This window comes from Catharus ustulatus, chromosome 6 (assembly GCF_009819885.2).
Source record: "Catharus ustulatus isolate bCatUst1 chromosome 6, bCatUst1.pri.v2, whole genome shotgun sequence".
NCBI lineage: Eukaryota > Metazoa > Chordata > Aves > Passeriformes > Turdidae > Catharus > Catharus ustulatus.
This window is the reverse complement of record NC_046226.1, coordinates 49465893-49479726: the sequence shown is the minus strand read 5'-3', so window position 1 is coordinate 49479726 and position 13834 is coordinate 49465893. Positions and strand designations below refer to the sequence as shown.

The 13834-nt window shown below is 40.3% G+C and overlaps 1 protein-coding gene across 4 annotated transcripts in view; it reads right to left on the bottom strand.

The window, feature by feature from the left end:
• SERGEF (secretion regulating guanine nucleotide exchange factor) overlaps positions 1 to 13834 on the bottom strand; it is a 140371-nt gene that overhangs the window by 78868 nt on the left and 47669 nt on the right. The window contains exon 10 of one of the 4 annotated variants that reach the window (XR_004418163.1): positions 8704 to 8777. The exons of the other annotated variants lie outside the window; for them this stretch is intronic. The gene's annotated coding sequence lies outside the window, so the exon portion shown is untranslated. The remainder of the gene's footprint in view (positions 1 to 8703; positions 8778 to 13834) is intronic. 4 annotated transcript variants of the gene reach the window in all.

Sequence of the window (13834 nt, the reverse complement as noted above, 5' to 3'; positions counted from 1 at the left end):
AGACTCACACACAATAGACACAGTTGCCGTAGCAACAGCATCACAGGGAAATTTTTCAGCAAAGCTTCTCGCTTTTCACCAAGGTTACTTTCAGATTACCACTTAGCACAGGGATCTGTATGGATCAGACAACATCTTGCATCTGTCTGGAGCATTCCTGCATGAAAAGACACGATGGCCACACTACAGGGCAGAGTAAGGCACTGCACAAGCAAAGCAGGGACTGGGTTCTCAAACTACCATCTGACAGCAACAGCTTGTAAGCTAATATATTGTCACCTCACAACAGACTAGAGGTGTGATCTGTTGGAATCAAATACACTTTCATCTTTTGTTTTGCTTTCTTCAAAATTACTAGATTTCAGTAAAGATCTACAGCACATTTATGCAACAAAGGACTTCAGTTTCTAATACTGATCACCACCTCAAAAAAAAATTCCCCAAAGAAGAAGATAAAATAAAACCAGAGAAAATCTAAGCTGCTTGTTTTTACACATACTTTTATCATTCCACTAATGCTGTTAAAAGGCAGTGAAAGTATATGGTGCAGCATGTGTCTTGAGAAAAAACTGGTCACAAAAAAGAGCACTTGAATAATTTACAAGCTTAAACTACATCAGTGAGGTATTTACCTTGTTTCATTTGGTCCTCCTAATTTTTCAGATAAACACAAACACATCAACCTTTTCCCCCTGAAATGCAAGATTTCTCTTTTATATACCCAATTGTTTAAGTGATCAATTGTCACTCCCAAAAAATAAAGAATAAGGACTTTTTCAGAACAAATATCACTTGAGAAAACACTTCTCCATCAGTTCTTTCTGCTTAAAGGAGTTTTAAACTTTGACATTTCAGTTTTTGGCATGCAATCTCTTGACTGTAAAGCTGCAAAAATAACCCCCCACATAATCAAAGGGCACAACAGAATCGCTTTGCAACTTGCTCACAGGATACAAACATCCAAAAAGACTGGATGTTGGCAAAGGATCAAAACTAATCAAATTAAATAGAACTCTTCCTGCATTTATGTCTTGCTATCTATAAAGATAACAGCATGTTCCTGAAATACATCTTCATGACAAACAATAGGTAATTTCAGCACCAATTGTGTATATATAGTTCCAAGCAAATGGCTGTCACACCATACCAGAGAGCTTCATTAGAGAAGAGTGCTTCAGGCTCCTCTAGAAGACAGGCAGTTCAGAAACTGTCTGCTACGAGAGCTGCAGAGACACAATTATACACCCAAGTCTTGACAGTTGGGGGAAAAGAATCACATTAGCTCTGATGAGTTTTAGAAAACCTTCAAATTTCTTGGCCCTCTGTTAATAAAGGACATTGCAGCACAACAGATACCTCTGGAAGAACAGGCAAGCACAGGACAAAAGAAGCTACTGCAACAACTTAAACAGGAACAAGCTGAGTCTTCCACCATATAAAGTCATGACTGGGTAGCCTAAGGAAAATGCCACCACATAAAAAAACCTTATTCTTGTTGCAGGAATATTTTGAGTGAAGTCTTCAGTTTGAATTTTAAAAAAATGTGACTATATAATTTCAATTGTCCTTGTGCCCATAAAAACTTCACACATACAGCAGGCATGGCGGAACCAAGTGTCAGTAGCAATGCTAGAAAGGGACACACAAAATCACAAGCACCAAAGTCTGAATTACTGTGGAAAATCTACCCCTTACAATAGAGGGCATCTTTAATGAATAAAAATGGAAGGAGACAAGGCAAAAACTATGTAAGGCAGAAACTAACTCTTAGCAGGGTAGGAGAAGGGGAAGAAGACAATCTTTTGCTATGTACATTTGGGAGCATGAGAAAAATGTAGGTGAAATTTGTGGGAGAAGTCAAAAAATCTCATCCTTTATCACTAACTCAAATGGAGCTTCTTCTGCCAATGTAAGGAGGAGTTCCAATTAGAAGAACAGGAATAGCCTTACCTTATTTCAAATATGATAGAATATTAACAGTAAATGCAAAATCCTGAAACTGGGAATTTGCATATTAAGTTATCTACTGCATTTAAATCTGGGTATATTAGAAATTGTCTTCTTCTGAAAGAAGAGAACAAGCAGTTTGATTCCCCTTCTCCTCACTGAACTTCTGATCAAGTTTTAGGATTGTCTGGAAGTCCTTTGCCTCTACCCTAAATAAGATAATGTTCCTCATCACTCAAACACACATGCTGAAAGCAAAATACAAGGAAGAGAAATGTTAGCTTGTAACAGAAGTCTGCCACTCCTACACACATATTTTTAGCACCAGGGTTGAACATAAGGGTTGTAGAATTTAAAATAACAGTAAGGATATTAAGGACTCTGAAGACAAGTAATCATATGTGGTAGCACACAAGGCAGGAGGAAAAATGCAGTCTTAACAGTGTAACTATCCCTCTGGGAAAGCCATCAACAGGTTAATAAAGCATTCAAGGGAAATGATGATCAAGTACTGATGATACAGCTTAAAACAGCAGTTTTGAAAAGCTCCCATCCAAAACCAGAGGAGAAAGGGTTGCACATTAGTTATGGGAGAAATTCCAAGTCCATGGGGCCTGAAATTAGGAATTACATTAGAATTTGTAATTGGCCATACAACTTTCCAAAGAGGCTGTTTTAGTTGCAAGGTCAGAAACATCAAGGACAGAACACCTAAAGCATTGGGAACACCATCATCTCCATTAGTAACTAAAGTTAAATTATTTTAAGATATTCTTGGCCAGCATGGTGTTGTGATAAGCATTCTTATGACAAGTTTCTGCAGAGAGGAAGGGTTTGCATCTCTGATCTCAAACTCTGAAAAGCTTCTTTAGGAAATTATTTGGTTTAATATGAATATTTCAAGTTTTTGGCTGGTGGTCTTTTAAGAGAACAGCTAGCAATTTTTTTAAAAGATGTGAAAATAAGTGCATTTTGTGAAACCTTGTATGTTCTACTACAGTAAGAAAAACAAGGCAGAAATTTCCTTAATCCAGCTTGCAGGAACAATTGTAAACTAAAAGCCAATTGTAGATTAAGAAGAGACAAGAAATAGACCAGCCTCTCTCCTTACTGGTGGCACGGAGTTGACAGGACTGAACAGGATGAACACACTGTTCACCTCCATGGCAAGCCTGAAGAGGTTAATTTTTTTAAAAAGCCACAAAAATCCCTACATCTCCTCAAAAGACTCAGAGTTCTGAAGAACCCCTCTACAGGCCTGTCTGCAGTATTGTCAAAGGATTTAGTCATTCCACAGGGAGAGCCAAAGATTTTTGTAATTTTTTAAAATGAGATCTGATTAAAATTTAACACAGTTAAATAACATATCTAGAAGTTTAAATACCCTACTTCTAAAAATGATGGCAAGTGGAAATTGCAAGACAAGCAGGCTCTTTGAAAATCAACTGCTTTATGTGTCTAACACAGCAGAGTATGACTTAAACCAGAGCTTCAAAAACTTTGGGCTACTACCTGTTCATTCCTATCCACACTGTCACAACACACAGCACAAGCGTGACAAGGTTTGGGTTCCTTTCATTTTAACAGTCCTATTTTAAAACAAAATTTCTGTTCAAAAGAGTTTGACCCAAAAGAGTTACAACCCAGAGTGCCATGCTTCAGAAGGATCTTGACAGGCTGAAGAGATGGGAACAGCAGAACTGTCAGAAATTCAACAAAGGCAGGTGCAGGGTCCTGCATCTGAGAAGGAATAACCCCATGGAATACCCAATACAGGCTGGGGGCTGATCTGCTGACAAGAAGCTCTGTGGAGAAGTATCTGGGGGTCGTGGTGGGCAACAAGCTGTCCATGACCCATCAGTGTGTCCTTGTGGCCAGGAAGGCCAATGGTATCCTGGGGGCATTAGGAAGAGCACTGCCAGCAGGTCAGGAGGGTGATCCTGCCCCTCTGCTCAGCCCTGGTGAGGCCTCACCTGGGGTACTCTGTCCAGTTCTGGGCTCCTCAGGACAAGAGATTTGGAATTCCTGGAGTGGGTCCAGCAGTTGGAGGGCTGTGAAGATGATTAAAGGACTGGAGCATTTCTCTCATTAGGAAAAGCAGAGAGAGCTGGGCCTGTTCAGTCTCAAGAAGAGAAGATTGAGAGGGTGCCCCATCAATGCCTATCAGTATCTGAAAGGAGGGTGTCAGGAGAATGGAACCAGGCTCTGCTTGGTGGTGCCAAGCAATAGGACAAGATGCAATGGGCACACACTGATGCACAGGAGGTTTATCCTGAATATCAGGAAGAACTCCTTTACTGTGCAATTGATTGAGTGCTGGAACAGATTGCCCAGAGAGGTTGTAAAGTCTCCTTCCCTGGAGATACTCAAAAGCCATCTGGACAATCCTGACTAATGTGCGTGAACAAGGAGGTTGGACTAGATGACCTCCACTGGTCCTTCCCAACCTGAACCATGCTACGATTCTGGGACCAAGCTAGTATTCATATTCAGGATAATACTGCTCAGGAAAATCTACTTCACAGGTGATACAACTGCAAGCCCAGAACAAGGCAGTACAAGCAAAGTCCAGAAAGTAAGCAAAGACCACATACAGTTTCATTTTCTCTTTTTGTTATCACATGAACTCCATATCTATGATTGAAAGTAAAATAAAAGAACAACTAAGAAGAAAAGCCTTGATAGTTTAGCAAGGCCTTTACTTGATATTTAAACATAGATAGCACATAAGGCACTACATCACTACATGATCTTGTCCACAGATCATGTGGTAGATGCTGTAAATTGTCTTTTAGGAGCTGAAGTCATCTCCCTTCAGAGTGAAAGCCAGGGAATGCTGTCTCTGCTACTGTAGGCACATGTTTGCTTACCCCTATATGTTTATGCTCCCTGTGTCAAGGCTTGTGAGCTGGAACAGCTTAGAGAACTATACAAATGCAGTATGGAGAGATTAAAAAAACCTGCTTAATGCAGTATATGAAGACAGGGCAGAACGTGAACCAAGAGATGGTCAATGGATTCCCAAAGATGCTGATTCTGAAAAGCAGCAGTGACACAGAGCACTGTCCATTTCAGCAGCCTGCACTGGAAAATTCACAGGATTTATCTGCAATACCCACAGTAAGGAAAAAAGTTCTTTTCTTTTTTGTTTTGATTACTCTGTTGAATTATCACAGTAAAACTGCTCTTGGGTTTAAACATAAAACTAATGCTGCTAGCATCCATGAATTTTAATATATTCAGTTCCCTAAACTGTCTGTGCTACTACAGCAACTGAAGGTGTCTCAGTCTGAGGCATTTATTCTCCTGTCTTTGAAATGCTATTAATGTTATCATTCATTTATTACACAGTCTGGAAATTATGACACTGAGGATGTCTCTTCTTTTGAGTATCCAAGTTGCTTACAAACCAAAGCCTTGTTTTCAAAGGCATTTTCTCAGTATCATTCTACATGCATCACAAAATGAAACAGAGGACTTTTCAGTGGTCTGAGTGCTCCACACAAGTGATTCCCCTACAGCCAGGATGAGGATGAGTTACTGGCAGAATGGTCATCTGCCCTGTCCATGCTATACCAGTGAGGATGTTCTGTTCTGCACAACAATTCAAGCCAGGATTAATGAAAGCAGGTTGAAAGCATGTGATCATACCCTCTGCACCGCTCCGCATTTCTTAGTGCCAAATGGCTGTGTCCCATCTCCTGTTCTCATCACATCTGACAACCAAAGCTTGAGACAGACAGGGTAGCAAGTCTCAAGCTACCTTATATCTCCTTCCATTTTTATTTTAACCTAGTCAATGGTAATCCCTCTGCTTAAGTCAACAAGTGTTTGGGTTTACACCATTTATCATTGCAGTGAATGCTTCAGTGGAAGCTGAGAACATAAGAACTTTGCAGGCTTTGACACCCAAAGTCCGAAAGCCTCTGAACCCAGTCCTTTTCCTTTTTCTGGGTTAATAATAGATTTATACTCCAAAAGATTCCTGAAAAACATTCCCTTTTAGTATTGACCTCTCCCAACTGAAAAACAGACAACTGCCTTTCTGTCTTTCCTTCCTGCTCTTAGGTCTCAAATCTCAAGTAAATCTTGTGAGTGAAATATATTCCTTCTCAAATAAATGAAGTGCAATGAAAACAACTATGCCTAATGCTAAAAATTATTGTGGGTTTTTTTTAGGCTATTATCATCCCCTGCTTTAGATACCCTCTTCAAGGTCAGGACACAGACAAGCACACAGTATACAAAAAGACTTACAAAAAGGGACTATTTTGAGCCACAACAATTAAGTTCCACAGTGACAAAGGCAGTCAGCAGAGGAAACAGAGGAACTTCAAAATTATCTTTTTTGGTTCCTTTCATCATTTCCTCTTACACGTGAGCAAAAATTCATATAACGACTCTTCTGGGAATTTTTTTCTCATTTTCCTTTGTAGTTTCCACTTCTTGGCTAATTTTGGCACGTCCAACTGGTTGCTTAGAGATGCTTCAGTTTTCATTGCTCTTTTTCTGTTTGTAGTGTAATTTTATTCTGAATGTCACCTCTAGCAACACTAGTTTTGCAAGTGGAGCAAGCAACGCTCAGAAAAACCTTTCTAAACAATCACACCAAGGTGTACAGAGGAGCATCCTACACACCTTTTCCTCTCCTACATCCAAAACGTGTAGGGAAGAGTCCTTAGCACATTTAGCACTGTCTCAACAGCAAGCAAGTCTCTTACGGGTCAGGACAGGATGATTTTGACCTCTGGCAGCGAAAGAATATTTTAATGGAAAGAAAGAAAAAAATAAAATGGGCACTGCTAAAACCACCCAGGAGAGCAAGTGTGTATAGTAGGGGAGAGAAGGGAGGATGAAAGCAGCATCTCCAGCTCCCAGACATGCCCACTATCCTATCCTAAGCACTTGCTGAGCCCTCTCCTGTCGAATGCTTTGTAAGACAGTGCCATGCTGTGGACACTGTGCTCGCTGCTCTCTGCAGTCTCTGCAGGTACAGTAGGCCTGTTTCCTGACCCACTTTCCTCACCAATCTCTATTTAGCTCTACGCTAGTGATGCTCCTGGCATGACAATCAGATACTGCAGCCTGCAGTGCAGCTCGTTACAACACATTGGCGAGCTCCGAGTAAATCCAGTGGAAAAGTACTGTATCAGCGGAGCCTAATTACACTGAAGTCATTTCCATAAACTGACGTCAAACACAACAACACAAAAGTGCTCGAGAGATTTAAAAGATGCCTTTTCATCTTAAATCTACTAAATCTGCTAGGCATAAAGTAAATCCAAAAGGATCTTTTCTACTCAAGGGCTGCAAATGGCAAAAGCTATTACAGCTAGTAGCTTTTCTTTGGATTACCTAATCAATCTTATAACTCATGCCACTTAAAACCTGCCGTAATTCCACTGTCATTTATTCTTAACTAAAGAGGGGTTCTACACCTTAATGTCCAGTGAAATTGTAAACTTAATCTCACTACAGCTATTAAAATTATCTTCTTATGCGCAAGAACCAAATTTCTCCTTCAGACACAGCCACTTTAGAATTAACTTCAAATCCTACTTGCACTTGCAGTTAACTTCAGATTTTACTTGCACATACATGTGTCAGGGACAAATTGGTTTTGGAACATTAATGATTATACCAGACAGCTAGGACTGTTCTAGCTCCAAAGTTAAGGTGTAATAGGTGAATACCTCTGAGATCAAGAAACTGGAGTTTGGTCATATTTCATTTATCTGCAAAAAAAATGCAGGCGTTTCCCTTCTCTTATAGGGAAATATTGTAAAAAATTACCAAAACATGGCCCTCAGTTAAGAAATCCTATTGCCAAGCCCCTAAGTTATATGGCAGTAATTCACTACACTACAAATCTCTACTTCTTTCCTGGGCACTGAAGTTAACTGGAGAGTTCTGCAGTGAATGCAATGCAGGAACACCATATATTGCTCATATTTTGCATGTAGAAGGCACTGAAATACAAAACATTTGAGGGTCTTACCAACTTTCTCTTTGGCAAGACACTTTCTCTGTTCAGTGGAAGATTTTTGTACTTAAAAAACTCAGATCCTTATCAAGAAAAGTTTTGAAAGCTACTCAGAATCGTTATACCAAAATATTTTAAGTATCTTAAGATTAGACACACTGAATTTAAAACACAAAAACCAGCACAAACATATTGACTGATGATAAATAAAAGCAACAGAAAGTACTGAACATACCCTGTTGGGCCATGAGTGCCTTACAGGTGTGGATCATTTATAGAAGGTATTGTGTACAGGAGGGAGCACGAGGAGCAATTATTCACAAAGCAGTCCCACTGTGCACTGTGTACAAGCATAAGTTCAATCCTTTGCAGGAGTTTATTCATGTGCAATATGACCAGTTTTGTTAGTGAGCAAGAACTATTACTAAAAAAATAAAATCCTGTAGGCTGGCAGATGCCACAAACTGATGGCATTGTGGGGTTTTGTATTTTGGTTTGTTGGTTTTTTTTTGTATCTGCACTACCATGATCACAATAATTTGCTAAATAAACCAAAGATTCCCAAAAATGGACCCCAAAATGCTTATGTAAAATCTCGGCAACAAGAAGTCTGATTATCCATTAAGTGGGATGATACCAGCCAACAGCAAGAGAAAACAAAATTAAACATCCATCAGAATGTGCAATTCATCCAAATTTCATACCACAGGCACCTATAAATATATGAGTCATTATTATAATGTACAAGGTAATTATATTTCATCACTCATTACCTTGACCCAAGGAGGACCTCTCATCTTCAGATGGAAGATGCAATCCAGACTTGCATTTTTATTATTAAGGAGCCCTGCAAGAAGCACAGCTTACATAAAGCAGCACCCTCAGACTAGCAGCTGCATAGACACAGAAGAAACTCAACATCAAAAAACTGCTGTAGAGTGCTTCTTTTACCTACCAGTGCCCTCACCCCAAGTATTTCACATTTAAACACAAGACAAGCAGACGGAATCCAACAGGGCTGCGCGGGAAGGACACAGTTGGAACAGTTGTTAGTGACAGATCTACCATAACTCACAAACACCTGACAAGCAAAGAAGGTATTTAGAAGTACAGGGCTGCTTTGTTCCTACCTAGGATGGGATCAACACCACCACTAAGAGATTATTTTCCAGCCTTGTTATTTACTGAAGATAAGATCACCCTCCGGGCAGTCCCAAGGCAAAGAGCCTGGCAAAGCAGAGATCCTCCTGACAGTTTTTCCTCAGGACTAAATTCTACAGCTCATCTGATTTCAGCTTCCCGAGCCATGCATCACAAAACTAAACCTAAATCTTCGGAAGTCACTTCTCTAACCTCACATTTACTCAATTCAAGTAGAGAATACATCATGAGGCCTTGGAGTTTAGAAGCACAAATGAATTACTATACTGGATCAGCCCACTCCAGTGACAAGTGTTTCACAAGCACACAACAGAAACCCTCGCCAGACAGTTACACAATAACCTACAAAGCCTATTTTTAGGGTCCATAAAAGTTTATATCCTTTCAAGAGACTAGAGAGATCTTTGTTTGCTTTTTTTTATGTGAGCTTGGAAATGCTCAGTATTGGCATCCAAACATCCACTGAGCCCTGCTATGATATATTTCCTTCTCCAAAGCATTTGTTATTGTTTTTAATCAAACAAAAGCTGTCTAGGAATCTGAGGCTCTAATCTGAATTGTTACTGCTTGAACATCTGTTAAAAAGTTCTGGCTGCAAAAGTAGAACAGATTCTGGTTTACATGGAAAACTACATAAGTAATAAATATCTGACAAATCAATAAAACACTTTACAGGATATAATCTAAGATGCAATCATTAAATTGTTTCTTAGTTCTGGACTATGGAGTCAGAGTAAGAGAAAAAACACAAAATAAACCTTGGTTTTGATGGTTACTTTCAATGTTACTGTGCTTAGTAGGTTGACTCCTGGTTGATTTGCAAATCCACACATGCCCCTGGGAGTGGGATCTCAGATCATTTAGCATCATGGCAGATTTCCAGTTCTTGGCAGGAGGGTTGTTTTTCTCCATGAATCAGCAACTGTCCATCACACTACAATCTGTGAAGTGAATAACCCACCTCATCAGCATCAAGTAAATGCATGTATGTGTGTATGTGTATACATCACAGAGGACTTTCTGCTCTCTCTCTCTCCAGCCCACATGTGAGGACTGTCATTTGCACAAACACATACATGCCTCTCAAAGCCAACCACAAGAGGAAGTGATTTATCTCGCCTTCTGCAGTCTTGTGACGCTTTGGTAACACATCATCTGCATGGTAAGCCTTTAAATGTTATGGTAAAGAACAGAAACAACAACCTATCCTATTTACTGTTTTCTCCTATCAGTGGGCAGCTCCAGAGCCAAGCCCACCGTGGTCAGCTGCAGAACAGCAGCGTGTGCCTGCTGCTGGAGAGTAAAGAACATTTTCATTGTCACATAATGCCTACCAGTAAATGCATTCTAAACACCCATCAGCAAGGAAAACAAGAGCAAGTAAGTTACATTTGAAACCTCTTCCTGAAACGTGCTCCAGAATTTTAACAGTTCTCTATAATACAGATGATGCTTTGGAAAAATGATAGCAAATGAGATGAATGCTGCCTCAGTAAAGTGAACTTATTCTCAGAAATACTCTGACAAGCAAATCATGGATTTTGGAGATTTATTACAGAAAAAGACATACTAATAATTCCTCATTTTATTCTTCCTGTGTCTGTCTCTTCCTGATACACAAGAGATTGCGGTATTCCTGTTGTAAGGCATTGCTGTGCTAATATTAAATAATAACAGATTTGCTGGCTGCTCAAAAATGCCATTTTTTGAAGGAGGCAGGGGAAAAAACTACTATAATCAGAAATATGCTCTTAAAATTCACTGGGAATCAGACACTCCCACCATCCCCCATGATTCACACTGTAAAACTAGAAAAACTATAACCTGATCCACTGGATGGAACAGCTCAGCAGAATGTCTGGGTCTTCACTATTTCCTCTGTTTGAATTATATGTCCAAGGCATTGCAAAATTTACCCAAATCACTCATTTTTTCCAAAATCTAATCATAAAACCTACATTTCAGGGATATAAATTCACAATTTGAGGTTAATCATAAATTCACTCAGTAAACTGGTTTTGTTCCTTGCAGCATTAATTCGCACTGAAGATCATCGTATACAAAACAGCCAAGTTATCAAACTGCAGCAATGCTGTCAAAAGGAAGGCTTTCTTTTTTTTTTTTTTCTTAAATGCAAAACATATATTTTACTATTAGTTGCATAAGGGTGATCTATGTTTACACAGCTCAGAGCTGGATTTAAAACCAATTTTAACAGCCAACTGTTTCAACTTGCATGTAAACAAACATGCTGCATTTCTTCATTAGCTGGAATTTGCTGCAGTCTGTCAGCCATCTGTACTGTCTTGCATTCTGTTCTCTATTCAGAGCACCACTATCAAATGTTGGTGATATAGTATTGCTCTCTTTGGAGACATCATGACTACACTATAAATAGTTTAGAGACATAAACCACTATTTCTAACAGTTGTCTTAATATCTACTTTCTCAGAATGCATTAGGTTGCTCTATTTCTCATCCAATTTTGGTTCTCTGTACCTTTTTTTGTGTATACAAGGAAAAAAAGATTTTATTTTGGCTCTCTCAGAGCTACAGAGCAAAAACTGCAGCCTGAGCAAGGCTTTATCCAAATTCTGCACCCCCCAAATCCCAGATGCAGAGGCCAAACTCGAGAACATAAACCTGCAAATATCTGCAGTGCAGTACGAGGGTGACTGCACGGTGCACAAGAGCCAGGCTGTCCTTAAACCAGCTGGTTTAGGCACTACAGCCAGCCCTGGAGCACCTGCAGAGGTGACCCAGGCACTCAGTGAAGTCACATCCAACCCAACCCAGCCTGGAATCTTGCACTGTGCTGGTGCAGCTCTGTGCTGGAGCTCAGGAGCTCACAGAGCTTTGCAGAGCCCTGGTTCTCTCCAGCCAGCTCAAACATCTGCACACCCCTGGCTCTAGCACCAGGGACCACAGCACAAGCCAGCTGGTGCCACCTGACCCCAGCCTTTCCCTCGGGTCTCAGTGCCTGCAGACACACCCCTGAGCAGCCTTACAGCCCCTGAGCTCTGCCTGCCAGAGGCACCACTGCATCCCAGACCCTGGGGCTACCAGGAGCCTCCCAAAAGCCATGGTGGCACCACAAGTGCCCCTCCAGCCTGCAGTCACATCCTGGGCTATTGGGCTGCCCTGAACTGCTCCAGCTCTCTCAGGCAATTCCAAGGGGACTGCAGCACAGCTGAGGACACCATCCAGACAGTTCAGCTACTGATCTGAGCAGCGTGCACTACTTTCAAACTTCAGAGGACTGGTGATAGTATCTTTAGAAGAACATAGCTCACTTAAATCATGGGCTTTTGTAGGTTGTTGAGTCATTCTCTCTTTTAGGACGTGAGGAGAACTAGCAGCAGGACAGGAAACCCGAAACACACCTTAAAACCCAAATGTCCCTCTTCTAGGGACAGCAGAGCACTCGAACATTACTTGCATAACCAGTACCACTTGACAAGTGATGCAACCACAAACCACAAAGCTACTTGATATCCATGTTAGTTTTTTCAAAGTGAAAGTTGCCTCTTCAAATACGGCTTTTTAGCTCACCTAGTGGATGAGTTTAAAACTTTTCAGGAAGAACTTGATGCTCTGCCTTCAAGCTGACTCCCAGTCTTACATCATACTTCTGATTTCAGACCTGCAGTGCTACAAACCCATCTTCTTCCAACAGCACAAATTTGCTGCCCTCCAAGAAAAGACTTGTGGCACATTCATGCAACACCAAGAGCTGTCCCTGATCAGAGGTGTCAGAACTCTGAAAGCTGATTTTGGTGGTAAAATTACAAGAAATGAACATGCCTTATTCTGAGAGATCCATTTCAGCTTCAATTCTCAGTTTCTGACTGAAGAAAGTGTGGTGAAACACTATCTAATTTTATTATCCTGTCAGACATACACACAGGAGAACAGGACTCACTGATAATGAAACCATGAGAGTGAAAGTTTGCTGTTCACTACTCCCTGATTAAAACAGACTAAAACTTAACCTGTAACTCAGCAGAAAAGTTATTCAGGTTCTCATCCTCTGGATAAGTTTGGTTTTGGTTTTTTTTTTTTACAGCCTAATAAATCCACCACTAGAAATTTCTTCGTTTTCCCAGTTTGTGCCTTTTTTTCTGGAACAGCAGCAACAAAAATGTCTGCACCCTTTTGTCCAGATCATTTTCAGCAGATTTTTTTTTTTTTGGTAGAATTAAACAAGCCAAGTTACTGGCATGAAAGCAAGCTGCCAGAGAGGCTCACAGCCACAGAAAGCTCCTACAGAGCTGCAGTACCACTGTTTCAACATGAGCAAAATAAACTCTGACATGGAACTATTTAGGGGGACAGGACACAAAAGAATTCCTTCTTCCCCTTCTATGCCTACACTTAGCAAAGCAGGGCTAGGAGAGTAAGGAAAAAAAAAAGAGGTGTTTTCTTCAGGTCGGTTTGTTCCCTTCTGTGACTGAAAGAATGAAAAAAATGCAGTAGCACTGTCAAAATTTTCCAGCTCTATTTTGGCACATCATCTCTCAAAACCAGTCTGATCTAAAAATTTCAGGCATGTTTAACTCAAGAGCCCTTGACAACATCTAATGCACAGGCTATTTATCATAAATTGAGGTGCTTATTTTTGGACTTCACCTTGAAACAGAAACGAATGCCTGTTTTGTCAGTAGCAGAAAAGTTTATAAATCCTGCCAAATGTATCAATATTGTGTATTTCAATGGTATTCTATGTGTACTGCAGAGATATCC